The sequence below is a fragment of the Somniosus microcephalus genome, unplaced genomic scaffold (assembly GCF_052327205.1).
Source record: "Somniosus microcephalus isolate GS21.2 unplaced genomic scaffold, FLI_Smic_1.0 unresolved_chr1, whole genome shotgun sequence".
NCBI lineage: Eukaryota > Metazoa > Chordata > Chondrichthyes > Squaliformes > Somniosidae > Somniosus > Somniosus microcephalus.
This window is the reverse complement of record NW_028225179.1, coordinates 14,306,941-14,333,324: the sequence shown is the minus strand read 5'-3', so window position 1 is coordinate 14,333,324 and position 26,384 is coordinate 14,306,941. Positions and strand designations below refer to the sequence as shown.

The window sequence follows — 26,384 nt, the reverse complement described above, 5'->3', positions numbered from 1 at the left end:
AAAGGTTAAGGCGATCTGTACGCGAAGGTTCAGCTCCCATCCTCGTCGTTATTACGTTTGATACTGGTACACTTTCCGAGCATTTAACTGAATCTTGTCTAAAATAAGCTTTCAAATGCAATTTCGTCAGAGGCGCTCTGGTGCTCCTGGTCTGTGCCCCATGCATTACTCATATCTTGTTAAAATTAAGAGAGACCACTGCAATTCTTCAACTTCTTGAATGAAGTTGGAGCAGTGATCGCGATTCGGAGATTGTCGAACTCCTCCTTTCTTCTGCTGAGATTGTCACCGAATTAAAGAGTAGCGGGACCAGAGCCAAATGATTAGGGAGCAGAAACATAAATTTCTCCTTTAGGAGGCAATGTAATTTCAGAAATATTTATCAACCTTAATGACGAGATTTTCTGCTTTAGTGTCTTTGGTTGAGATATAACTAATGGGCGAGACATCCTCGTTCTTTTCGGCATACTCTCATGGGATCCGAGGGCCCGGTTTAACGTCTTACTAGAAAGACGGAGGCACCAACAGTGCAGCACTACGTCATTACTGCACTGGAGTGTCAGCCTGGATTATCTGCTCAAGTCTCTGGAGTGGTGCTTGACTTTGCTGCCGCTGAGCCACGGCTGACACCTAGACTCAGTTCATTTGGCTGGAGAGAAATGACGGAGATAAAGGGAAAATTACAATGGAGTAAACTTTCAATTTGTCACCCAACAGAAAAGCGGGCATCGTAATCGGCCGCCTGTTATAGAAACAGTCCGATATATGTTGCCATCGATTTCATAAGCATTGAAAATCAGGCCTGTCTATAATGGAATGGGTCGTGGTCAGTTGTTAATCACTCTGGGTCTGTTTAAAAAGAGAGTGCTCACAGTCCCGGATCATTCTGTTTCTGTTTGAAATGGCAGAGCTCACAGTCCCGGATCATTCCGTTTTTTTTAAAGGAGAACGATTTCAGTTTTCATGACCGAGGTGTTGAATTCAACTAAATGTGGCGGGGCTCGTCCGGGATTTGAACCCGGGACCTCTCGCAATTTAAGCCATGGAAATTCCCTAAGCGAGAATCATACCCCTAGACCAACGAGCCGCCGATGTTATGGTTTAAGTTGCATTGCGATTCCCTGCGCTGGTGCAAACCCAGCTCGCAGAAGTCCTGTTCATTCAGTTAAAATGTTTAACTTTTCCTCAATCCGCTTCTTTTTGCGAGCAGTTTCCTTGAATCTGCTCACAATTCTCCCCATAAAAAGAAGCTCAGCAGCATCTGCGGCTGCGTGGCCTAATGGGGAAGGCGTCTGAATTCGGTTAGCGAGTTTTTCAGTTATCAGAAGATTGCAGGTTCGAGTCCTGCTGCGGTCGTTTAATTAACTGGGCGACACTTTTTCTGTTCCGAATCTGGCTTCAAACCGACAATTTTTGACAGTCCCTCAACTGAAGCAGTGGAAGGCCTTTTGCTTACATTAAGCTGATTGTACATTTTCAACATTGTAGATCTGGGTGCACGGGCAGGATAAGCGGTGAAGTGGACTTTCTTTCAGGGTATTTCTGCTTGGATGCAAAAAGCAGGAAATGAAATGGCTGAGAGCAGTATATGGTTGAGTCGAGGTGGCCGAAAGGTTAAGGCGATAGACAGTTAATCTATTGCCGATCTGTACGCGAGGGTGCAGCTCCCATCCTCGTCGTTATTACGTTTGATACTGGTACACTTTCCGAGCATTTAACTGAATCTTGTCTAAAATAAGCTTTCAAATGCAATTTCGTCAGAGGCGCTCTGGTGCTCCTGGTCTGTGCCCCATGCATTACTCATATCTTGTTAAAATTAAAAGAGACCACTGCAATTCTTCAACTTCTTGAATGAAGTTGGAGCAGTGATCGCGATTCGGAGATTGTCGAACTCCTCCTTTCTTCTGCTGAGATTGTCACCGAATTAAAGTGTAGCGGGACCAGAGCCAAATGATTAGGGAGCAGAAACATAAATTTCTCCTTTAGGAGGCAATGTAATTTCAAAAATATTTATCAACCTTAATGACGAGATTTTCTGCTTTAGTGTCTTTGGTTGAGATATAACTAATGGGCGAGACATCCTCGTTCTTTTCGGCATACTCTCATGGGATCCGAGGGCCCGGTTTAACGTCTTACTAGAAAGACGGAGGCACCAACAGTGCAGCACTACCTCATTACTGCACTGGGGTGTCTGCCTGGATTATCTGCTCAAGTCTCTGGAGTGGTGCTTGACTTTGCTGCCGCTGAGCCACGGCTGACACCTAGACTCAGTTAATTTGGCTGGAGAGAAATGACGGAGATAAAGGGAAAAATTACAATGGAGTAAACTTTCAATTTGTCACCCAACAGAAAAGCGGGCATCGTAATCGGCCGCCTGTTATAGAAACAGTCCGATTTATGTTGCCATCGATTTCATAAGCATTGAAAATCAGGCCTGTCTATAATGGAATGGGTCGTGGTCAGTTGTTAATCACTCTGGGTCTATTTAAACCGGGAGTGCTCACATTCCCGGATCATTCTGTTTCTGTTTAAAATGGCAGAGCTCACAGTCCCGATTAATTCCGTATTTTTTAAAGTAGAACGGTTTCAGCTTTCATGACCGAGGTGTTGAGTTTAACTAAATGCGGCGGGGCTCAGTCCGGGATTTGAACCCGGGACGTCTCGCATTTTAAGCCACGGAAATTCCCTAAGCGAGAGTCATACCCCTAGACCAACGAACCACCGATGTTCTGCTTCAAGTTGCATTGTGATTCCCTGCGCTGCTGCAAACCCAGCTCGCAGAAGTCCTGTTCATTCGGTTAAAATGTTTAACTTTTCCTCAATCCGCTTCTTTTTGCGAGCAGTTTCCTTGAATCTGCTCACAATTCTCCCCATAAAAAGACAACCAGCAGTATCAGCGGCTGCGTGGCCTAATGGATAAGGCGTCTGACTTCGGTTATGAGTTATTCAGTCATCAGAAGATTGCAGGTTCGAGTCCTGCCGCAGTCGTTTAATTAACTGGGCGACACTTTTTCTGTTCCGAATCTGGCTTCAAACCGACCATTTTTGACAGTCCCTCAACTGAAGCAGTGGAAGGTCTTTTGCTTACATTAAGCTGATTGTACATTTTCAACATTGTTGATCTGGGTGCACGGGCAGGATAAGCGGTGAAGTGGACTTTCTTTCAGGGTATTTCTGCTTAGATGCAAAAAGCAGGAAATGAAATGGCTGAGAGCAGTATATGGTTGAGTCGAGGTGGCCGAAAGGTTAAGGCGATAGACAGTTAATCTATTGCCGATCTGTACGCGAGGGTTCAGCTCCCATCCTCGTCGTTATTACGTTTGATACTGGTACACTTTCCGAGCATTTAACTGAATCTTGTCTAAAATAAGCTTTCAAATGCAATTTCGTCAGAGGCGCTCTGCTGCTCCTGGTCTGTGCCCCATGCATTACTCATATCTTGTTAAAATTAAAAGAGACCACTGCAATTCTTCAACTTCTTGAATGAAGTTGGAGCAGTGATCGCGATTCGCAGATTGTCGAACTCCTCCTTTCTTCTGTTGAGATTGTCACCGAATTAAAGAGTAGCGGGACCAGAGCCAAATGATTAGGGAGCAGAAACATAAATTTCTCCTTTAGGAGGCAATGTAATTTCAAAAATATTTATCAACCTTAATGACGAGATTTTCTGCTTTAGTGTCTTTGGTTGAGATATAAATAATGGGCGAGACATCCTCGTTCTTTTCGGCATACTCTCATGGGATCCGAGGGCCCGGTTTAACGTCTTTACTCGAAAGACGGAGGCAGCAACAGTGCAGCACTACGTCATTACTGCACTGGAGTGTCAGCCTGGATTATGTGCTCCAGTCTCTGGAGTGGTGCTTGACTTTGCTGCCGCTGAGCCACGGCTGACACCTCGACTCAGTTCATTTGGCTGGAGAGAAATGACGGAGATAAAGGGAAAAATTACAATGGAGTAAACTTTCAATTTGTCACCCAACAGAAAAGCGGGCATCGTAATCGGCCGCCTGTTATAGAAACAGTCCGATTTATGTTGCCATCGATTTCATAAGCATTGAAAATCAGGCCTGTCTATAATGGAATGGGTCGTGGTCAGTTGTTAATCACTCTGGGTCTATTTAAACCGGGAGTGCTCACATTCCCGGATCATTCTGTTTCTGTTTAAAATGGCAGAGCTCACAGTCCCGATTAATTCCGTATTTTTTAAAGTAGAACGGTTTCAGCTTTCATGACCGAGGTGTTGAGTTTAACTAAATGCGGCGGGGCTCAGTCCGGGATTTGAACCCGGGACGTCTCGCATTTTAAGCCACGGAAATTCCCTAAACGAGAGTCATACCCCTAGACCAACGAACCACCGATGCTGTGCTTCAAGTTGCATTGTGATTCCCTGCGCTGGTGCAAACCCAGCTCGCAGAAGTCCTGTTCATTCGGTTAAAATGTTTAACTTTTCCTCAATCCGCTTCTTTTTGCGAGCAGTTTCCTTGAATCTGCTCACAATTCTCCCCATAAAAAGACAACCAGCAGTATCAGCGGCTGCGTGGCCTAATGGATAAGGCGTCTAATTTCGGTTATGAGTTATTCAGTCATCAGAAGATTGCAGGTTCGAGTCCTGCCGCAGTCGTTTAATTAACTAGGCGACACTTTTTCTGTTCCGAATCTGGCTTCAAACCGACCATTTTTGTCAGTCCCTCAACTGAAGCAGTGGAAGGCCTTTTGCTTACATTAAGCTGATTGTACATTTTCAACATTGTTGATCTGGGTGCACGGGCAGGATAAGCGGTGAAGTGGACTTTCTTTCAGGGTATTTCTGCTTGGATGCAAAAAGCAGGAAATGGAATGGCTGAGAGCAGTATATGGTTGAGTCGAGGTGGCCGAAAGGTTAAGGCGATAGACAGTTAATCTATTGCCGATCTGTACGCGAGGGGGCAGCTCCCATCCTCGTCGTTATTACGTTTGATACTGGTACACTTTCCGAGCATTTAACTGAATCTTGTCTAAAATAAGCTTTCAAATGCAATTTCGTCAGAGTCGCTCTGGTGCTCCTGGTCTGTGCCCCATGCATTACTCATATCTTGTTAAAATTAAAAGAGACCACTGCAATTCTTCAACTTCTTGAATGAAGTTGGAGCAGTGATCGCGATTCGGAGATTGTCGAACTCCTCCTTTCTTCTGCTGAGATTGTCACCGAATTAAAGAGTAGCGGGACCAGAGCCAAATGATTAGGGAGCAGAAACATAAATTTCTCCTTTAGGAGGCAATGTAATTTCAAAAATATTTATCAACCTTAATGACGAGATTTTCTGCTTTAGTGTCTTTGGTTGAGATATAAATAATGGGCGAGACATCCTCGTTCTTTTCGGCATACTCTCATGGGATCCGAGGGCCCGGTTTAACGTCTTACTAGAAAGACGGAGGCACCAACAGTGCAGCACTACGTCATTACTGCACTGGAGTGTCAGCCTGGATTATGTGCTCAAGTCTCTGGAGTGGTGCTTGACTTTGCTGCCGCTGAGCCACGGCTGACACCTAGATTCAGTTCATTTGGCTGGAGAGAAATGACGGAGATAAAGGGAAAATTACAATGGAGTAAACTTTCAATTTGTCACCCAACAGAAAAGCGGGCATCGTAATCGGCCGCCTGTTATAGAAACAGTCCGATATATGTTGCCATCGATTTCATAAGCATTGGAAATCAGGCCTGTCTATAATGGAATGGGTCGTGGTCAGTTGTTAATCACTCTGGGTCTGTTTAAAAAGAGAGTGCTCACAGTCCCGGATCATTCTGTTTCTGTTTGAAATGGCAGAGCTCACAGTCCCGGATCATTCCGTTTTTTTTAAAGGAGAACGATTTCAGTTTTCATGACCGAGGTGTTGAATTCAACTAAATGTGGCGGGGCTCGTCCGGGATTTGAACCCGGGACCTCTCGCAATTTAAGCCATGGAAATTCCCTAACCGAGAATCATACCCCTAGACCAACGAGCCGCCGATGTTATGGTTTAAGTTGCATTGCGATTCCCTGCGCTGGTGCAAACCCAGCTCGCAGAAGTCCTGTTCATTCAGTTAAAATGTTTAACTTTTCCTCAATCCGCTTCTTTTTGCGAGCAGTTTCCTTGAATCTGCTCACAATTCTCCCCATAAAAAGAAGCTCAGCAGCATCTGCGGCTGCGTGGCCTAATGGGTAAGGCGTCTGAATTCGGTTAGCGAGTTTTTCAGTTATCAGAAGATTGCAGGTTTGAGTCCTGCTGCGGTCGTTTCATTAACTGGGCCACACTTCTTCTGTTCCGAATCTGGCTTCAAACCGACAATTTTTGACAGTCCCTCAACTGAAGCAGTGGAAGGCCTTTTGCTTACATTAAGCTGATTGTACATTTTCAACATTGTAGATCTGGGTGCACGGGCAGGATAAGCGGTGAAGTGGACTTTCTTTCAGGGTATTTCTGCTTAGATGCAAAAAGCAGGAAATGGAATGGCTGAGAGCGGTATATGGTTGAGTCGAGGTGGCCGAAAGGTTAAGGCGATAGACTGTTAATCTATTGCCGATCTGTACGCGAGGGTTCAGCTCCCATTCTCGTCATTATTACGTTTGATACTGGTACACTTTCCGAGCATTTAACTGAATCTTGCCTAAAATAAGCTTTCAAATGCAATTTCGTCAGAGGCGCTCTGGTGCTCCTGGTCTGTGCCCCATGCATTACTCATATCTTGTTAAAATTAAAAGAGACCACTGCAATTCTTCAACTTCTTGAATGAAGTTGGAGCAGTGATCGCGATTCGGAGATTGTCGAACTCCTCCTTTCTTCTGCTGAGATTGTCACCGAATTAAAGAGTAGCGGGACCAGAGCCAAATGATTAGGGAGCAGAAACATAAATTTCTCCTTTAGGAGGCAATGTAATTTCAAAAATATTTATCAACCTTAATGACGAGATTTTCTGCTTTAGTGTCTTTGGTTGAGATATAAATAATGGGCGAGACATCCTCGTTCTTTTCGGCATACTCTCATGGGATCGGAGGACCCGGTTTAACGTCTTACTAGAAAGACGGAGGCACCAACAGTGCAGCACTACGTCATTACTGCACTGGAGTGTCTGCCTGGATTATCTGCTCAAGTCTCTGGAGTGGTGCTTGACTTTGCTGCCGCTGAGCCACGGCTGACACCTAGACTCAGTTCATTTGGCTGGAGAGAAATGACGGAGATAAAGGGAAAAATTACAATGGAGTAAACTTTCAATTTGTCACCCAACAGAAAAGCGGGCATCGTAATCGGCCGCCTGTTATAGAAACAGTCCGATATATGTTGCCATCGATTTCATAAGCATTGAAAATCAGGCCTGTCTACAATGGAATGGGTCGTGGTCAGTTGTTAATCACTCTGGGTCTGTTTAAAAAGAGAGTGCTCACAGTCACGGATCATTCTGTTTCTGTTTGAAATGGCAGAGCTCACAGTCCCGGATCATTCCGTTTTTTTTAAAGGAGAACGATTTCAGTTTTCATGACCGAGGTGTTGAATTCAACTAAATGTGGCGGAGCTCGTCCGGGATTTGAACCCGGGACCTCTCGCAATTTAAGCCATGGAAATTCCCTAAGCGAGAATCATACCCCTAGACCAACGAGCCGCCGATGTTATGGTTTTAGTTGCATTGCGATTCCCTGCGCTGGTGCAAACCCAGCTCGCAGAAGTCCTGTTCATTCAGTTAAAATGTTTAACTCTTCCTCAATCCGCTTCTTTTTGCGAGCAGTTTCCTTGAATCTGCTCACACTTCTCCCCATAAAAAGAAGGTTAGTAGCATCTGCGGCTGCGTGGCCTAATGGGTAAGGCGTCTGAATTCGGTTAGTGAGTTTTTCAGTTATCAGAAGATTGCAGGTTCGAGTCCTGCTGCGGTCGTTTAATTAACTGGGCGACACTTCTTCTGCTCCGAATCTGGCTTCAAACCGACAATTTTTGACAGTCCCTCAACTGAAGCAGTGGAAGGCCTTTTGCTTGCATTAAGCTGATTGTACATTTTCAACATTGTAGATCTGGGTGCACGGGCAGGATAAGCGGTGAAGTGGACTTTCTTTCAGGGTATTTCTGCTTAGATGCAAAAAGCAGGAAATGGAATGGCTGAGAGCAGTATATGGTTGAGTCGAGGTGGCCGAAAGGTTAAGGCGATAGACTGTTAATCTATTGCCGATCTGTACGCGAGGGATCAGCTCCCATTCTCGTCATTATTACGTTTGATACTGGTACAATTTCCGAGCATTTAACTGAATCTTGCCTAAAATAAGCTTTCAAATGCAATTTCGTCAGAGTCGCTCTGGTGCTCCTGGTCTGTGCCCCATGCATTACTCATATCTTGTTAAAATTAAAAGAGACCACTGCAATTCTTCAACTTCTTGAATGAAGTTGGAGCAGTGATCGCGATTCGGAGATTGTCGAACTCCTCCTTTCTTCTGCTGAGATTGTCACCGAATGAAAGAGTAGCGGGACCAGAGCCAAATGATTAGGGAGCAGAAACATAAATTTCTCCTTTAGGAGGCAATGTAATTTCAAAAATATTTATCAACCTTAATGACGAGATTTTCTGTTTTAGTCTTTGAAAATCAGGCCTGTCTATAATGGGCGGGGTCGCGGTCAGTTGCGAATCATTCTGGTTCTGTTTAAACCGCGAGTGCTCACAGCCCCGGATCATTCTGTGTCTGTTTGAAATGGCAGAGCTCACAATCTCGAATCATGTCGTTTTTTTAGAAGCAGAGCGATTTCAGCTTTGATGACCGAGTTGTTGAGTTTAAGAAAATGTGTCAGGGCTCGTCAGGGATCTTTCGCATTTTAATCGTGAAATGCCCAAAGCGAGAATCATACAACTAGACCAACGAGCCGCCGATGTCATTTCCCATTTGCATTCAGTTTCACTGCGCTGGTGCGAATCCAGCTCACAGAGGACCTGTTAATACAGTTGAAATATTTTTATCTTTTCCTCAATCCACTTTTTTTTCGAGCAGTTTCCTTGAACCTGCTCACAATTCGCCCCATAAAAAGAGATTCAACGGCATCAGCGGCCCCATAGACTAATGGATTAGGCATCTGACTTCTGTTGCAAATTCTTCAGTTATCAGAAGATTGAAGGTTCAAGTCCTACAAAGGTCTTTTAATTATCTGGGCGACACTTTTTATATTCTGAATCTGGCGTGAAACCGGCCATTTTTGACAGTCCCTCATCTGAAGTAACGGAAGGCCTGTTGCTTACATTAAGCTGATTGTACATTTTCAACATTGTAGATCTGTGTGCACGGGCAGGATAAGCGGTGAAGTTGAATTTCTTTCAGGGTAGTTCTAATTGGTGTAAAAAGCAAGAAATGGAATGTCTGAAAACAGTATATTGGTGAGACGAGGTGGCCGAGAGGTTAAGGCGATGGATTGCTAATCCATTGCGCTCTGCACGCGTGGGTTCGAATCCCATCCTCGTCGTTACTGTATTACACGTTTGATGCTGATGCATTTTCCAAGTATTTCACTGAATGTTACTTGAAATACAATTTCGTGAAAGTTGCACTGGTGTTGCTGGTCTGTGCCCCTGCATTGCTCATATCTTGTTAAAATTAAAATATTCCAAGAAATTTCTCAACCCACCTTGAATGAAAGTGGTAGATGAGATCGCGAATCGGAGATTGAGAACCCTCTCTTCCTTCTTCATCCTTTGAGATTGGCACCGAATGAAAAGACTAGCGGCAAGAGAGGCAAATGATTAGGGAACAGGAACATAAATTTCTCCTTTGGAATTTCAAAAATATTTATCAAACTTAAAGACGAGATTTTCTGTTTTTGGGTCTTTGGTTGAGAGATAAATAATGCGCGAGAAATCCTCGTTCTTTTCAGCATTCTCTCATGGGATCTGAAGCCCCAGTTTAACATCTTACTAGAAAGACGGCACTGCCGACAGTGCAGCACTACATCAGTACTGCCCTGGAGTGTCAGCCTGGATTATGCACTCAAGTCACTGAAGTGAGACTTGAGTATGCTACCGCTGAGCCACGGCTGACACCTAAACTCAGTTCATTTGGCTGGAGTAAAATGACGGAGATAATGGGAAAAATGATAATGGAGTAAACTTTCAACTTAGCGTGGAAGATTAAACCGGGCATCGATTTAGAAACAGCCCGATTGATGTTGCCATGGATTTCATAAGCTTTGAAAAACAGGCCTGTCTATAATGGGCGTGGTCGTGGTCAGTTGCGAATCAGTCTGCGTCTGTTTGAACCAGGAGTGCTCACAGTCCCGGATCATTCTGTGTCTGTTTGAAATGGCAGAGCTCACAATCTCGGATCATGCCGTTTTTTTTGAAGCAGAGCGATTTCAGCTTTGATGACCAAGTTGTTGAGTTTAAGAAAATGTGTCAGGACTCGTCCGGGATTTGAACCCAGCACCTCTCGCATTTTAATCGTGAAATGTCCAAAGCGACAATCATACTCCTAGACCAACGAGCCGCCAATGTCATTTCCCATTTGCATTGAGTTTCACTGCGCTGGTGCGAATCCAGCTCACAGAGGACCTGTTAATACAGTTGAAATATTTTTATCTTTTCCTCAATCCACTTCTTTTTTCGAGCAGTTTCCTTGAACCTGCTCACAATTCGACCCATAAAAAGAGATTCAGCGGCATCAGCGGCCGCATAGACTCATGGATTAGACATCTGACTTCTGTTGCAAATTCTTCAGTTATCAGAAGATTGAATGTTGAAGTCCTACAAAGGTCTTTTAATTATCTGGGCGACACTTTTTATATTCTGAATCTGGCGTGAAACCGGCCATTTTTGACAGTCCCTCATCTGAAGTAACGGAAGGCCTGTTGCTTACATTAAGCTGATTGTACATTTTCAACATTGTAGATCTGTGTCAACGGGCAGGATAGGCGGTGAAGTTGAATTTCTTTCAGGGTAGTTCTAATTAGATGTAAAAAGCAAGAAATGGAATGTCTGAAAGCAGTATATTGGTGAGACGAGGTGGCCGAGAGGTTAAGGCGATGGATTGTTAATCCATTGTGCTCTGCACGCGTGGGTTCGAATCCCATTCTCGTCGTTACTGTATTACACGTTTGATGCTGATGCACTTTCCAAGCATTTCACTGAATCTTACTTGAAATGCAATTTCGTGAAAATTGCACTGGTGTTGCGGGTCTGTGCCCCTGCATTGCTCATATCTTGTTAAAATTAAAATATTCCAAGAAATTTCTCAACCCACCTTGAATGAAATTGGAGATGAGATTGAGAACTCTCTCTTCCTTCCTCATCCTTTGAGATTGGCACCGAATGAAAAGACTAGCGGCAAGAGAGGCAAATGATTAGGGAACAGGAACATAAATTTCTCCTTTGGAATTTCAAAAATATTTTTCAAACTTAAAGACGAGATTTTCTGTTTTTGGGTCTTTGGTTCAGAGATAAATAATGCGCGAGAAATCCTCGTTCTTTTCAGCATTCTCTCATGGGATCTGAAGCCCCAGTTTAACATCTTACTAGAAAGACGGCACTGCCGACAGTGCAGCACTACATCAGTACTGCCCTGGAGTGTCAGCCTGGATTATGCACTCAAGTCTCTGAAGTGAGACTTGAGTATGCTACCGCTGAGCCACGGCTGACACCGAAACTCAGTTCATTTGGCTGGAGTAAAATGACGGAGATAATGGGAAAAATGATAATGGAGTAAACTTTCAACTTGGTGTCCAAGATTAAACCGGGCATCGATTTCGAAACAGCCCGATTGATGTTGCCATGGATTTCATAAGCTTTGAAAAGCAGGCCTGTCTATAATGGGCGTGGTCGTGGTCAGTTGCGAATCAATCTGGGTCTATTTGAACCAGGAGTGCTCACAGTCCCGGATCATTCTGTGTCTGTTTGAAATGGCAGAGCTCACAATCTCGGATCATGCCGTTTTTTTAGAAGCAGAGCGATTTCAGCTTTGATGACCAAGTTGTTGAGTTTAAGAAAATGTGTCAGAGCTAGTCCGGGATTTGAACCCGGGACCTCTCGCATATTAATCGTGAAATGCCCAAAGCGAGGATCATACCCCTAGACCAACGAGCCGCCGATGTCATTTCCCATTTGCATTGAGTTTAACTGCGCTGGTGCGAATCCAGCTCACAGAGGACCTGTTAATACAGTTGAAATATTTTTATCTTTTCCTCAATCCACTTCTTTTTTCGAGCAGTTTCCTTGAACCTGCTCACAATTCGACCCATAAAAAGAGATTCAGCGGCATCAGCGGCCGCATAGACTAATGGATTAGGCATCTGACTTCTGTTGCAAATTCTTCAGTTATCAGAAGATTGAAGATTCAAGTCCTACAAAGGTCTTTTAATTATCTGGGCGACACTTTTTACATTCTGAATCTGGCGTGAAACCGGCCATTTTTGACAGTCCCTCATCTGAAGTAACGGAAGGCCTGTTGCTTACATTAAGCTGATTGTACATTTTCAACATTGTAGATCTGTGTGCACGGGCAGGATAAGCGGTGAAGTTGAATTTCTTTCAGGGTAGTTCTAATTAGATGTAAAAAGCAAGAAATGGAATGTCTGACAGCAGTATAGTGGTGAGACGAGGTGGCCGAGAGGTTAAGGCGATGGACTGTTAATCTATTGTGCTCTGCACGCGTGGGTTGGAATCCCATTCTCGTCGTTACTGTATTACACGTTTGATGCTGATGCACTTTCCAAGCATTTCACTGAATCTTACTTGAAATACAATTTCGTGAAAATTGCACTGGTGTTGCTGGTCTATGCCCCTGCATTGCTCATATCTTGTTAAAATTAAAATATTCCAAGAAATTTCTCAACCCACTTTGAATGAAATTGGAGATGAGTTCGCGAATCGGAGATTGAGAACCCTCTCTTCCTTCTTCATCCTTTGAGATTGGCACCGAATGAAAAGACTAGCGGTAAGAGAGGCAAATGATTAGGGAACAGGAACATAAATTTCTCCTTTGGAATTTAAAAATATTTATCAAACTTAAAGACGAGATTTTCTGTTTTTGGGTCTTTGGTTGAGAGATAAATAATGCGCGAGAAATCCTCGTTCTTTTCAGCATTCTCTCATGGGATTTGAAGCCCCAGTTTAACATCTTACTAGAAAGGCGGCACTGCCGACAGTGCAGCGCTACCTCAGTACTGCCCTGGAGTGTCAGCCTGGATTATGCACTCAAGTCTCGGAAGTGAGGCTTGAGTATGTTACCGCTGAGCCACGGCTGACACCTAAACTCAGTTCATTTGGCTGGAGTAAAATGACGGAGATAATGGGAAAAATGATAATGGAGTAAACTTTCAACTTGGCGTCCAAGATTAAACCGGGCATCGATTTAGAAACAGCCCGATTGATGTTGCCATGGATTTCATAAGCTTTGAAAAACAGGCCTGTCTATAATGGGCGTGGTCCTGGTCAGTTGCGAATCAATCTGGGTCTGTTTAAACCAGGAGTGCTCACAGTCCCGGATCATTCTGTGTCTGTTTGAAATGGCAGAGCTCACAATCTCGGATCATGCCGTTTTTTTCAGAAGCAGAGCGTTTTCAGCTTTGATGACCAAGTTGTTGAGTTTAAGAAAATGTTTCAGGGCTCGTCCGGGATTTGAACCCGGGACTTCTCGCATTTTAATCGTGAAATGCCCAAAGCAAGAATCATACCCCTAGACCAACGAGCCGCCGATGTCATTTCCAATTTGCATTGAGTTTCACTGCGCTGGTGCGAATCCAGCTCACAGAGGACCTGCTAATACAGTTGAAATATTTTAATCTTTTCCTCAATCCACTTCTTTTTTCGAGCAGTTTCCTTGAACCTGCTCACAATTCGCCCCATAAAAAGAGATTCAGCGGCATCAGCGGCCGCATAGACTAATGGATTAGGCATCTGACTTCTGTTGCAAATTCTTCAGTTATCAGAAGATTGAAGGTTCAAGTCCTACAAAGGTCTTTTAATTATCTGGGCGGCACTTTTTATATTCTGAATCTGGCGTGAAACCGGCCATTTTTGACAGTCCCTCATCTGAAGTAACGGAAGGCCTGTTGCTTACATTAAGCTGATTGTACATTTTCAACATTGTAGATCTGTGTGCACTGGCAGGATAAGCGGTGAAGTTGAATTTCTTTCAGGGTAGTTCTAATTAGATGTAAAAAGCAAGAAATGGAATGTCTGAAAGCAGTATATTGGTGAGACGAGGTGGTCGAGAGGTTAAGGCGATGGACTGTATAATTCCACTGTGCTCTGCACGCGTGGGTTCGAATCCCATTCTCGTCGTTACTGTGTTACACATTTGATGCTGAGGCACTTTCCAAGCATTTCACTGAATCTTACTTAAAATACAATTTCGTGAAAATTGCACTGGTGTTGCTGGTCTGTGCTCCTGCATTGCTCATATCTTGTTAAAATTAAAATATTCCAAGAAATTTCTCAACCCACCTTGAATGAAAGTGGAGGTGAGATCGTGAATCGGAGATTGAGAACCCTCTCTTCCTTCTTCCTTCCTTTGAGATTGGCACCGAATGAAAAGACTAGCGGCAACGAGAGGCAAATGATTAGGGAACAGGAACATAAATTTCTCCTTTGGAATTTCAAAAATATTTATCAAAGTTAAAGACGAGATTTTCTGTTTTTGGGTCTTTGGTTGAGAGATAAATAATGCGCGAGAATTCCTCGTTCTTTTCAGCATTCTCTCATGGGATCTGAAGACCCAGTTTAACATCTTACTAGATGGACGGCACTGCCGACAGTGCAGCACTACCTCAGTACTGCCCTGGAGTGTCAGCCTGGATTATGCACTCAAGTCTCTGGAGTGAGGCTTGAGTATGCTGCCGCTGAGCCACGGCTGACACCTAAACTCAGTTCATTTGGCTGGAGTAAAATGACGGAGATAATGGGAAAAATTATAATGGAGTAAATTTTCAACTTGGTGTCCAAGATTAAACCGGGCATCGTTTTAGAAACAGCCCGATTTATGTTGCCATAGATTTCATAAGCTTTGAAAATCAGGCCTGTCTATAATGGGCGGGGTCGCGGTCAGTTGCGAATCATTCTGGTTCTGTTTAAACCGCGAGTGCTCACAGCCCCGGATCATTCTGTGTCTGTTTGAAATGGCAGAGCTCACAATCTCGAATCATGTCGTTTTTTTAGAAGCAGAGCGATTTCAGCTTTGATGACCGAGTTGTTGAGTTTAAGAAAATGTGTCAGGGCTCGTCCGGGATTTGAACCCGGGACCTCTCGCATTTTAATCGTGAAATGCCCAAAGCGAGAATCATACCCCTAGACCAACGAGCCGCCGATGTCATTTCCCATTTGCATTGAGTTTCACTGCGCTGGTGCGAATCCAGCTCACAGAGGACCTGTTAATACAGTTGAAATATTTTTATCTTTTCCTCAATCCACTTCTTTTTTCGAGCAGTTTCCTTGAACCTGCTCACAATTCGCCCCATAAAAAGAGATCCAGCGGCATCAGCGGCTGCATAGACTAATGGATTAGGCATCTGACTTCTGTTGCATCATTCTTCAGTTATCAGAAGATTGAAAGTTCAAGTCCTACAGAGGTCCTTAAATTATCTGGGCGACACTTTTTATATTCTGAATCTGGCGTGAAACCGGCCATTTTTGACAGTCCCTCATCTGAAGTAACGGAAGGCCTGTTGCTTACATTAAGCTGATTGTACATTATCAACATTGTAGATCTGTGTGCACGGGCAGGATAAGCGGTGAAGTTGAATTTCTTTCAGGGTAGTTCTAATTAGATGCAAAGAGCAAGAAATGGAATGTCTGAGAACATTCCATCGGTGAGACGAGGTGGTCGAGAGGTTAAGGCGGTGGACTGTTAATCCATTGTTGCTCTGCACGCGTGGGTTTGCATCCCATCCTCGTCGTTACTGTATTACACGTTTGATGCTGATGCACTTTCCAAGCATTTCACTGAATCTTACTTGAAATACAATTTCGTGAAAATTGTACTTGTGTTGCTGGTCTGTGCTCCTATATTGCTCATATCTTGTTAAAATTAAAATATTCCAAGAAATTTCTCAACCCACTTTGAATGAAAGTGGAGATGAGATCGTGAATCGGAGATTGAGAACCCTCTCTTCCTTCTTCCTTCCTTTGAGATTGGCACCGAATGAAAGACTAGTGGCAACAGAGGCAAATGATTAGGGAACAGGAACATAAATTTCTCCTTTGGAATTTCAAAAATATTTATCAAACTTAAAGACGAGATTTTCTGTTTTCGGGTCTTTGGTTGAGAGATAAATAATGCGCGAGAAATCCTCGTTCTTTTCAGCATTCTCTCATGGGATCTGAAGCCCCAGTTTAACATCTTACTAGAAGGACGGCACTGCCGACAGTGCAGCACTACCTCAGTACTGCCCTGGAGGGTCAGCCTGGATTAGGCAATCAAGTCTCTGGACTGAGGCTTGAATATGCTACCGCTGAGCCACGGCTGACACCTAAACTCAGTTCATTTGGCTGGAGCAAAATGACGGAGATAATGGGAAAAATGATAATGGAGTAAACTTTCAACTTGGCGTCCAAGATTAAACCGGGCATCGTTTTAGAAGCAGCCCGATTTATGTTGCCATAGATTTCGTAAGCATTGAAAATCAGGCCTGTCTATAATGGGCGTGGTCGTGGTCAGTTGCGAATCAATCTGGGTCTGTTTAAACCGGGAGTGCTCACAGTCCCGGATCATTCTGTGTCTGTTTGAAATGGCAGAGCTCACAATCTCGGATTGTGCCGTTTTTTTAGAATAAGAGCGATTTCAGCTTTGATGACCGAGTTGTTGAGTTTAACAAAATGTGTCAGGGCTCGTCCGGGATTTGAACACGTGACTGCTCGCATTTTAATGCTGAACTGCCCAAAGCAAGAATCATAACCCTAGACCAACAAGCCGCCGATATCATCCTCCAATTTGCATTGAGTTTCACTGCGCTGGTGCGCATCCAGCTCACAGAGGACCTGTATATTCAGTGGAAATATTTTTATCTTTTCCTCAATCCACTTCTTTTTTCGAGCTGTTTCCTTGAACCTGCTCACAATTCGCCCCGTAAAAAGAGATTCAGCGGCATCAGTGGCCGCATAGACTAATGGATAATGCGCCTGACTTCGGTTGCAAATTCTTCAGTTATCAGAAGATTGAAGGTTCAATTCCTACAAAGGTCTTTTAATTATCTGGGCGACACTTTTTATATTCTGAATCTGGCGTGAAACCGGCCATTTTTGACAGTCCCTCATCTGAAGTAACGGAAGGCCTGTTGCTTTCATTAAGCTGATTGTACATTTTCAACATTGTAGATTTGTGTGCACGGGCAGGATAAGCGGTGAAGTTGAATTTCTTTCAGGGTAGTTCTAATTAGATGTAAAAAGCAAGAAATGGAATGTCTGAAAGCCGTAGATTGGTGAGACGAGGTGGCCGAGAGGTTAAGACGATGGACTGCTAATCCATTGTGCTCTGCACGCGTGATTTTGAATCCCATCCTCGTCGTTACTGTATTACACGTTTGATGCTGATGCACTTTCCAAGCATTTCACTGAATCTTACTAGCAATGCATTTTCGTGGAAATTGCACTGGTGTTGCTGGTCTGTGCCCCTGCATTGCTCTTAACTTGTTAAAATTAAAATATTCCAAGAAATTTCTCAACCCACCTTGAATGAAAGTGGAGATGAGATCGCGAATCGGAGACTGAGGAACCCTCTCTTCCTTCTTCCTTCCTCTGAGATTGGCACCGAATGAAAGACTTGCGGCAACAGAGGCAAATGATTAGGGAGCAGGAACATAAATTTCTCCTTTGGAATTTCAAAAATATTTATCAAACTTAAAGACGAGATTTTCTGTTCTTGGGCCATTGGTTGAGAGATAAGTAATGCGCGAGAAATCTTCGTTCTTTTCAGCATTCTCTCATGGGATCTGAAGCCACAGTTTAACATCTTACTAGAAAGACGGCACTGCCGACAGTGCAGCACTGCCTCAGTACGGCCCTGGAGTGTCAGCCTGGATTATGCACTCAAGTCTCTGGAGTGAGGCTTGAGTATGCTCCCGCTGAGCCACGGCTGACACCTAAACTCAGTTCATTTGGCTGGAGTAAAATGACGGAGATAAAGGGAAAAATGATAATGGAGTGAACTTTCAACTTGGCGTCCAAGATTAAACCGGGCATCGTTTGAGAAGCAGCCCGATTTATGTTCCATAGATTTCATAAGCATAGAAAATCAGGCCTGTCTATAATGGGCGGGGTCGCGGTCAGTGGCGAATCATTCTGGGTCTGTTTAAACCGGGAGTGCTCACAGTCCCGGATCATTCTGTATCTGTTTGAAATGGCAGAGCTTACAATCTCGGATCATGCCGTTTTTTTGGAATCAGAGCGATTTCAGCTTTGATGACCGAGTTGTTGAGATTAACAAAATGTGTCAGGGCTCGTCCGGGATTTGAACACGGGACCTCTCGCATTTTAATGCTGAACTGCCCAAAGCGAGAATCATAACCCTATACCGACAAACCGCCGATGTCATCCTCCAATTTGCATTGAGTTTCACTGCACTGGTGCGCACCCAGCTCACAGAGGACCTGTTTATTCAGTGGACATATTTTTATCTTTTCCTCAATCCACTTCTTTTTTCGAGCTGTTTCCTTCAACCTGCTCACAATTCGCCCCATAAAAAGAGATTCAGCGGCATCAGCGGCCGCATAGACTAATGGATAAGGCATCTGACTTCGGTTGCAAATTCTTCAGTTATCAGAAGATTGAAGGTTTAAATCCTACAAAGGTCTTTTAATTATCTGGGCGACACTTTTTATATTCTGAATCTGGCGTGAAACCGGCCAATTTTGACAGTCCCTCATCTGAAGTATGAATGGGAGAGGTTCCCAGGTTCAAATGATGGCTTTTTACCATTCCAGAAGGTCGGATTCTCTTTTCTCCAGAGAATGTTTGAGCTCCAGAGGACAGAAGGCACAGGGTTTGTCGACACAACACTCGTGGAGTAAAGAAAAATTTTCCAGCAGGTGCGCAGATTGAAGCTTACATGAGGTGCGCAGATTGAAGCTGACATGAGGTGCGCAGATTGAAGCTGACATGAGGTGCGCAGATTGAAGCTGACATGAGGTGCGCAGATTGAAGCTGACATGAGGTGCGCAAATTGAAGCTGACATGAGGTGCGCAGATTGAAGCTGACATGAGGTGCGCAGATTGAAGCTGACATGTTAATTAATCACAATTCAAACGGACTCATTGGCGATTTCCATTCCTTGAAGGACATCAATGAAGGAGTTGTGGTTTTGCTGCAAAAGTTCATCACTAAAACCTGACTGTACAGCGACTCTGGCGGGACTCCAACCCACAACCTTCCCACCATTAATTAGAAGGCCAACAGCGCTATCCATTGACCCACAGAGCCGATTACACTCGAAGATTCTGAATCCGTAAGTTTTAGCTTCTTTATGGGTGAACGCGAGACTTGAAGATATGTTTTGATAATTTCCCTGTAAATCATTTCCACCTCCGTCCTTTCGCGAGGTTTGTACAAACGAATGAATGAGAGGATCAGGCACATCACTCCGAGAAACTCGTCCGCTAAACAGTGAAAAGTGACAGTGTTTATTGTGAGGGGTTTCGAGTTATTCACACACAATCTGGTAAAAAAATTTAGCCGCAACCCAGACACGTAGTCTTATGATCTGGAGTCAGGCGAGTTCCCAAAATCATGTTGTGTCTCCAAAACCCCCAAAAAGAGGCGCTTCCTTCATATGGTGGTACTTTGAGACAACACTTCTTAAATCCTAACTGTGTGACACATGAATGCTTTCAAACCCCCGCCAGCTCCCGCGGGGGGTGAGGCAGCCATGAGAAGCAGCATTCCCTGTGAGCGCCCATTTCCCGCTCGCTTTTGCCGCCAGCTGCCAGTGATCTACAACAAATCCAATTGCAGACACAGGGCGCAAAGCATCATCAGGGAAAGAGGCATGGGCTCAAAATACAAATTAGTGGTATAGGATCAGAGGAACAGTTAATGTCCTGGGATGTGGACTTCGGTCAGAGCTGCAGTGAAATAAGTGTGAGAGAGAGAGAGAAACTATTTCCTCTGGTGGGAGGGTCCAGCAGAATGGGAAATAACCATAAAATTAAAGCTATCACGTTCAGAGATAATGTAAGGAAGGGCTTCTTCAGACAGAGGGTAGTGGGAATCCGGAACTCTCTCCTACAAAAGGCTTTTGAGGCCGGGGGTCAATTGACAATTTCTAAATTGAGGTTGATAGATTTTTGTTAGGCAAGGATATGAAGATTTATGGAATCAGAGCAGATAGATGGAGTTACGACATGATGTAATTGAATGGCGGAGCAGCCTCGATGGTTAAATGGCCACCACCTGTTTCTCTGTTCCTATGACTGAAACAGTTGTAAACAACAATTGCATTTTATTCATATTTAGCAGCAAACCTATCCGTGCCGTGCGCAACTATGCTGTGGTGAGAGCAAACACCCCGCAACTGATGTGTGCCGCTGTTATCGTAAAGTGACTGGTGATACTGCGTTCTAACCACAGCAACCACGGTTCGAATCCTTATTACAGCACAGCTGGCTTTATATTGTCTGTTCTCTGATAGACCGCTGGAACACATCAGTATTTACCACCTGAAGAAATGTGTCTTATTGGTGATGAAAACCTATTTATTCCTTCAAAACCCTGCGCTCTCACATACCTGTGTTGATGCTCCATAATACAAACCCGCCAACATTATCATCCTTTCACAATCACCAGCCCTCCGTTACTTTCCTCCTTCCATTTCATTGTCACTTTCCTGCGGTGTTGTCTAATCCAACATTCACTTTCAGCTGCTTACGATGTTACGTTTGATCTGCTACCACCGCTGGTTTGGGCACAGGACCCATTCGCACCAATTTACATTAGTGCCTTAGAACCAGTCGATACCTTTAGATCTGTGGGACTGCTCGACAGACAAGGACAGTGGCCCGATTGTTCACAAAATTTTCTTGGGGAATCTTGTGATAGTGGGCTGGTTAACTGAAGGACTGGATTTTATTGTCTTGCTGGTTGGCGCTTTTCCCAAAACTTTTGTGATGCGTGAACGATGGGCAGCATCACCTAGCTGCCAATGAGGGTTGGAATGTGAAACTTTGGCTGGCTGGCGTGGTGCAGTTAGATCGAAAGCATTCCGCCTTAATCTTAACAGGTCTTTTGAAGTGTGCCATTGAACCAATTAACAGACAAATGAAAAGGGCGCTAGTGGATGAACGCATCGATTACAGGAGGTTGGCCATAATTGAAAGGTTTTTGGAGGCCCATGGCGAGGGACACATTGTTCTTTATGAAGAGTGGGAGCAAAATAAAGTTTAACAGAAATTAATTGTACAGACTTGGTGCCAATCAGAAAACTGCGCTCATCTAAAATCAATAAAAATAAGAAATTAAATGAATTTTCAAATGATAAAGTAAACCATTTTTCCAGCTTCCTAGGCTGGATAGCTCTTTGTTGGCCGTCGTGGACACGATGGGCAAAAATGGCCTCATTCCGTGCTGTAACTTTCTATGATTCTATGATTCCTCATCATTTGCTTTTCCTGTCAATCTTTCAAGCGGTGTAAAGCCAGTGTAGATTGGAGATCGCTCTCAGCTTCTCCCATCGATGTGAAAATGAAACAGGACGAGGCGAGGATTGCCTTGGTATTGATTTGGATAGAGAACTGGTTGGCGGACAGAAAGCAAAGAGTTGAAATAAACGGGTCATTTTCCGAGTGGCAGGCAGTGACTAGTGGGGTACCGCCAGGATCGGTCCTAGGGCCCCAGCTGTTCACAATATATATTAATGATCTGGACGAGGGAATTGGATGTAATATCTCCAAATTTGCAGACGACACAAAGCTGGGTGGGAGGGTATGCTGTGAGGAGGATGTCGTGAAATTCCAGTACGATTTGTACAGGTTGGGTGATTGGGCAGAAACATGGCAAATGCACTATAATGTGGATAAATGTGAGGTTATCCACTTTGGTGGCAAAAACAGGAAGGCAGATTATTATTTGCATGGCAATAGATTGGGAGAAGGGGAAGTGCAAAGAGACCTGGGTGTTCTTGTGCACCAGTCGCTGAAGGTAAGCTTGCAGGTGCAGCAGGCGGTTAAGAAGGCAAATGTTATGTTGGCCTTCGTAGCAAGAAGGTTCGAGTACAAGAACAAGGATGTCTTGCTGCAGTTGTACAGGGCCTTGGTGAGACCGCACCTTGAGTATTGTGTGCAGTTTTCGTCGCCTTACCCGAGGAAGGACGTACTTGCCATGGAAGGAGTGCAGCGAAGATTCACCAGGCTGATACCTGGGATGGCAGGAATGACGTATGAGGAGAGATTGTGTCGATTGGGCTTATACTCACTGGAGTTTAGAAGATTGAGAGGGGATCTCATCGAAACCTATAAAATTCTGTCAGGCCTGGACAGACTAGATGCAGGAAGGTTGTTTCTGATGGCCGGGGAGTCCAGAAACAGGGGTCATAGTCTAAGGATAAGGGGTAAGCCATTTAGAACTGAAATGAGGAGGAATTTCTTCACCCAGAGAGTGGTGAACCTGTGGAATTCTCTGCCACAGAGGGCAGTGGAGGCCAGCTCATTACGTATATTCAAGAAAGTGTTGGATATATTTCTTAAGGCTAAAGGGATCAAGGGATATGGGGAGAAGGCAGGGACAGGGTACTGAATTTGGATGATCAGCCAAGATCTCATTGAATGGCGGAGCAGGCTCGAAGGGCCGAATGGCCTACTCCTGCTCCTATCTTCTATGTTTCTATGTTGCCCCGAACAGCAGAGCTGGGCACTGATTCTATTTCTGATGTCGCAGGAGTTGTTCCTCTAAAGATTCCCCTCACCATTGAAACGACTGTTATAACTCACTGGCTTTAAATGGACGATTTTATTATATGTTGGATAGTTTCAATCAAATAGATTTTAATAAATGTGCAAAAAGCCGAGGTTAGGACTGGAACTGATAAGCTTTTGATCACAGAGTTAACATCAAAATCAGGCTCCTTGCCCAATAAGGCAGTAAAGTGCGAACAAGGAAAGACAGAAAGATTCAAAATTCCGCCACGCGTTTCATGGCCACCGGACGTTCCAAAGTGCATTGCAGCCAATGAAGTACTTTTAAAGTATATTCACTTTTGTAATGTAGGAAACGCGGCAGGCAATGGAATGGAAGGAAGGAAGGAAGCGGTGAAATATCTATCTGTAATCCGAGATCTCTGTTCCATTAGAACTGGGTGAAATATTAGTTTGAGAAAGTGAGAGAATTTTACACAGCGAGAGGTAAAATTGTCTTACTTGGTTACTGTAAGATTTTCAGGCCAAGTGTCTTCCAACTGGATGAACAATCCATCACCTTAACCTCTCACCAACCTCCATCTACCTTTATTATCCAAAGAGGGTCGTCCGAAAATCCCTTTTATTTCAATATTTTAGCTTCCAAAGGATAGAAACAACGATTAAGAAAGTCGTCCCTACCGCCTCTTCTGCCTGTGCTCCCAGATTGACAATATGGAAACTGTGGAGCTGGCTTCTGGGAATAGACGGATTTTCATATTTACGTCGCAGTTTCTGCACATCTGGGACTGAATTCCCGCTGTTAAAAATAAACTCGTGAGTTTCTTGCAATACAATGGAATTAGGCTCTGCGCTTATTTTCTAACAATTACTGATTTGAAGACTTCTGCAATGTCTCCAGGGTGAGGAAATTGCTGATGTTTGACTAAAGATTCTTTTCAAGCAAGCATCATACCACTGGAGCAATGACCCGCTGGTAGAAAACCTTTCAACGCTTGGAGTAATACAATCATATAATTCTTAATGTGGTGATGAAAATCATTGGGCCAATCCTTCCCGTGCCGGCTCTCTGCACGAGCTGTCCAATTATTGCCACGTCCCTGCTCTAACACACAGTCCGACCAATGTTTTTCATTCGAAGTGTGTATCAGTAATTTGAGCCGTGCCATGAGCTAAGTGCAGCATGCTTGGGAGGAAAATGCGACTTTGGACTTGAGATTCTGTAGGATTTTTCTATTAACTCTCTTCACTCTTTAGGGTAATCAGAGCTAAGATCAACCAAGGCTTTAAACTTTTCTATCAAATTGGATTTATTAATATTTAAATATAACAAGCTTTGAACTTCCCGAGGCAGAAACGTGAAATTCTTTCTGCATTGCCTTTAACCAATTGGCCATGCTGAATTCAGAAATATCTGACGCTGCACTGATTGTTACATAACCATTTCGTTGGTTTGGTGATATTTAATTTGCAGCAAATTCTTAAAGTTGAAAAGAGCTGCAGCGATCATTGCAATAAACTAAACCCTCCGATATTAAGTGTATGGAATATCCTGCAGGATAATGAAAATAAACAGCAGGAATATTGTGTTCTGCTCCCACGTGATACAGATCAGCCTCAGCCTCTGCTCCCTCCCTGAAACTTTGCTACAATTGTACAGGGTCTTGGTGAGACCACACCTGGAGAACTGTGCAGTATTTTGATTTGCCTTTTATTCTTTCATTAACAGAAACACGAATGCGACTGGAGAATTGAAACGTAAGGTAAGGTGAGCATTGGTGTTTCAGGGGTAGCATTCTCGCCTGCCACGCAGAGACCCGGGCTTCGGTTCCCAGTCAATGCAAAGCTGATTACTAAAGTATTCTCAGGTTTGATTGCGGTCGCTCTACACAATTCGATTAAAATGCCCAACAGAGAAAAGAACGGAGTTTATTTAACATTAAGTTCATGCCAAAGCTCATTCGGTCTCATTACTCACAATGACGCATTTCATTCCAAACGATGCTTTTTTATTATTATTTATATTTTCATTGCTGTTTTTGCAACCGTGCAAACTACCGCACCATCTCCACCCTCCCTTTCCTCTTCAAAACCATTAACATGCTGTCGCCTCCCAATTCCGTGTCCATCTATACCGGAACTCCATGCTTTAATCCCCCAATCACGTTTCCGCCCCACCACCGTACCGAAATTGATCTTATCAAAGTCACAAGTGACATCCTATGCGACTGTGACAAACGATAAACTATCCCTCTTCACCCTTCTCGAACTAGCATTTGACATAGTTCACCACACCATGCTTTTCCAGCACCTCCAGGCCGCCGTCCAGCTGGATGGGACTGCACACGCCTGGTTCCATTCTTATCTATTCAGTCGTAGCCATAGAGTCATCTACAATGGCTTATCCTCCAGCTCCCGCACTATTATCTCTAGTGAGCCCAAGGATCTATGCTTGGTCCCCTTCTATTCCTCATCAACAAGCTTTCCCTTGGCGACATCATCCGAAACCACAGCGTCAGTTTCCACATATATGCTGATACCCAGTTCTACCTCACCATTGCCGCTCTCCACCCCTCCACTGCCTCTGTTTTGTCATTCTGCTTCTACATAATCCAGTACTGGTTGAGTGGATATTTCTTCTAATGGTGTATGCGGAAGACCAAAGCCATTGATTCCGGACCCCGCCACAAACTCCATTCCCTCGCCATCAACTCTATCCCTCACTCACTCGTAACTGTCTGAGGTTGAAGCAGACTATTCACAAACTTGGTGACATATTTGACCCCGAGAGGAGCTTCTGACAACATATGTGCTCCATCACCAAGACTGCCTGTTTCCACTTCCGGGACATCACCCGACTCCATCCCTGCCTCGGCTCATCTGCTGCTAAAAAGCTCATCCTTGCTTATGTTAACTCTAGACTTGACAATTACAATGCACGCCTGGCCGGTCTCCCACGTTATATCCTCCGTAAATCTGAGATCATCCTGGCTGCCCGAGTCCTAACTCGCACCAAGTCTCATTCATCCACCACCCCTGTGTACAGAACAGGAAGCTGGGAAGCTATGGAAACCCGGAGGGAACGAGAACTTTTTCATTTCGTGTCCAAATTTTGACAAAGCAGAATCGCTGTATGGCATCTTCCTATCAAATATGATTATGGAGCCTGAAATTACAGGCAGCTCCAGTCATAGTAATGAAGGATTAAATGCGTGCATCATTGTTAATACATCAATGTTGCAGCACGCACGACGCGAGATGTGTTGTGTTGCACCATAAACTGACGGCTTTTCACTACAATATTGCTCTCGTTTGGGATTCGAACCTAAGCCCTCTCGCATATCAGTCAGCGAAACGCCTTAGCAAGAATCACAACACTAGAGCAACAAACCACTGGGCACATTGCCGTTCAGCCAGTGTATGATTTCATGGCCAGCCACATCCAATCAGACAGCATTTGACACCACTTCTGTCCATCCAATCCAAATTCAAAATCCAGCAATACTCGTTGACATAAAGTGTAGGTCGTTGAGGTGCCTTTATTCCAGAATATTTGCAAACACCCTTGTGCTTGAGA

At 44.1% G+C, this 26,384-nt stretch overlaps 7 non-coding genes across 7 annotated transcripts; 4 read left to right on the top strand and 3 right to left on the bottom strand.

Moving 5' to 3' along the window:
* Nucleotides 1-997: 997 nt before the first annotated feature.
* trnap-agg (transfer RNA proline (anticodon AGG)) lies at nt 998-1,087 on the bottom strand. The gene is given in 2 exon segments: nt 998-1,033; nt 1,052-1,087. It is a non-coding gene; the product is annotated as a tRNA-Pro (tRNA).
* A 1,811-nt stretch (nt 1,088-2,898) lies between these two features.
* On the top strand, nt 2,899-2,988 carry trnar-ucg (transfer RNA arginine (anticodon UCG)). The gene is given in 2 exon segments: nt 2,899-2,935; nt 2,953-2,988. It is a non-coding gene; the product is annotated as a tRNA-Arg (tRNA).
* A 4,537-nt stretch (nt 2,989-7,525) lies between these two features.
* trnap-agg (transfer RNA proline (anticodon AGG)) lies at nt 7,526-7,615 on the bottom strand. Its single transcript is given in 2 exon segments — nt 7,526-7,561; nt 7,580-7,615. It is a non-coding gene; the product is annotated as a tRNA-Pro (tRNA).
* A 1,750-nt stretch (nt 7,616-9,365) lies between these two features.
* On the top strand, nt 9,366-9,447 carry trnas-gcu (transfer RNA serine (anticodon GCU)). The gene has a single exon. It is a non-coding gene; the product is annotated as a tRNA-Ser (tRNA).
* Nucleotides 9,448-10,972: 1,525 nt separating this feature from the next.
* Nucleotides 10,973-11,054, top strand: trnan-guu (transfer RNA asparagine (anticodon GUU)). Its single transcript has one exon. It is a non-coding gene; the product is annotated as a tRNA-Asn (tRNA).
* A 1,510-nt stretch (nt 11,055-12,564) lies between these two features.
* On the top strand, nt 12,565-12,646 carry trnan-guu (transfer RNA asparagine (anticodon GUU)). The gene has a single exon. It is a non-coding gene; the product is annotated as a tRNA-Asn (tRNA).
* A 2,537-nt stretch (nt 12,647-15,183) lies between these two features.
* Nucleotides 15,184-15,271, bottom strand: trnap-ugg (transfer RNA proline (anticodon UGG)). Its single transcript is given in 2 exon segments — nt 15,184-15,219; nt 15,236-15,271. It is a non-coding gene; the product is annotated as a tRNA-Pro (tRNA).
* Nucleotides 15,272-26,384: the final 11,113 nt, after the last annotated feature.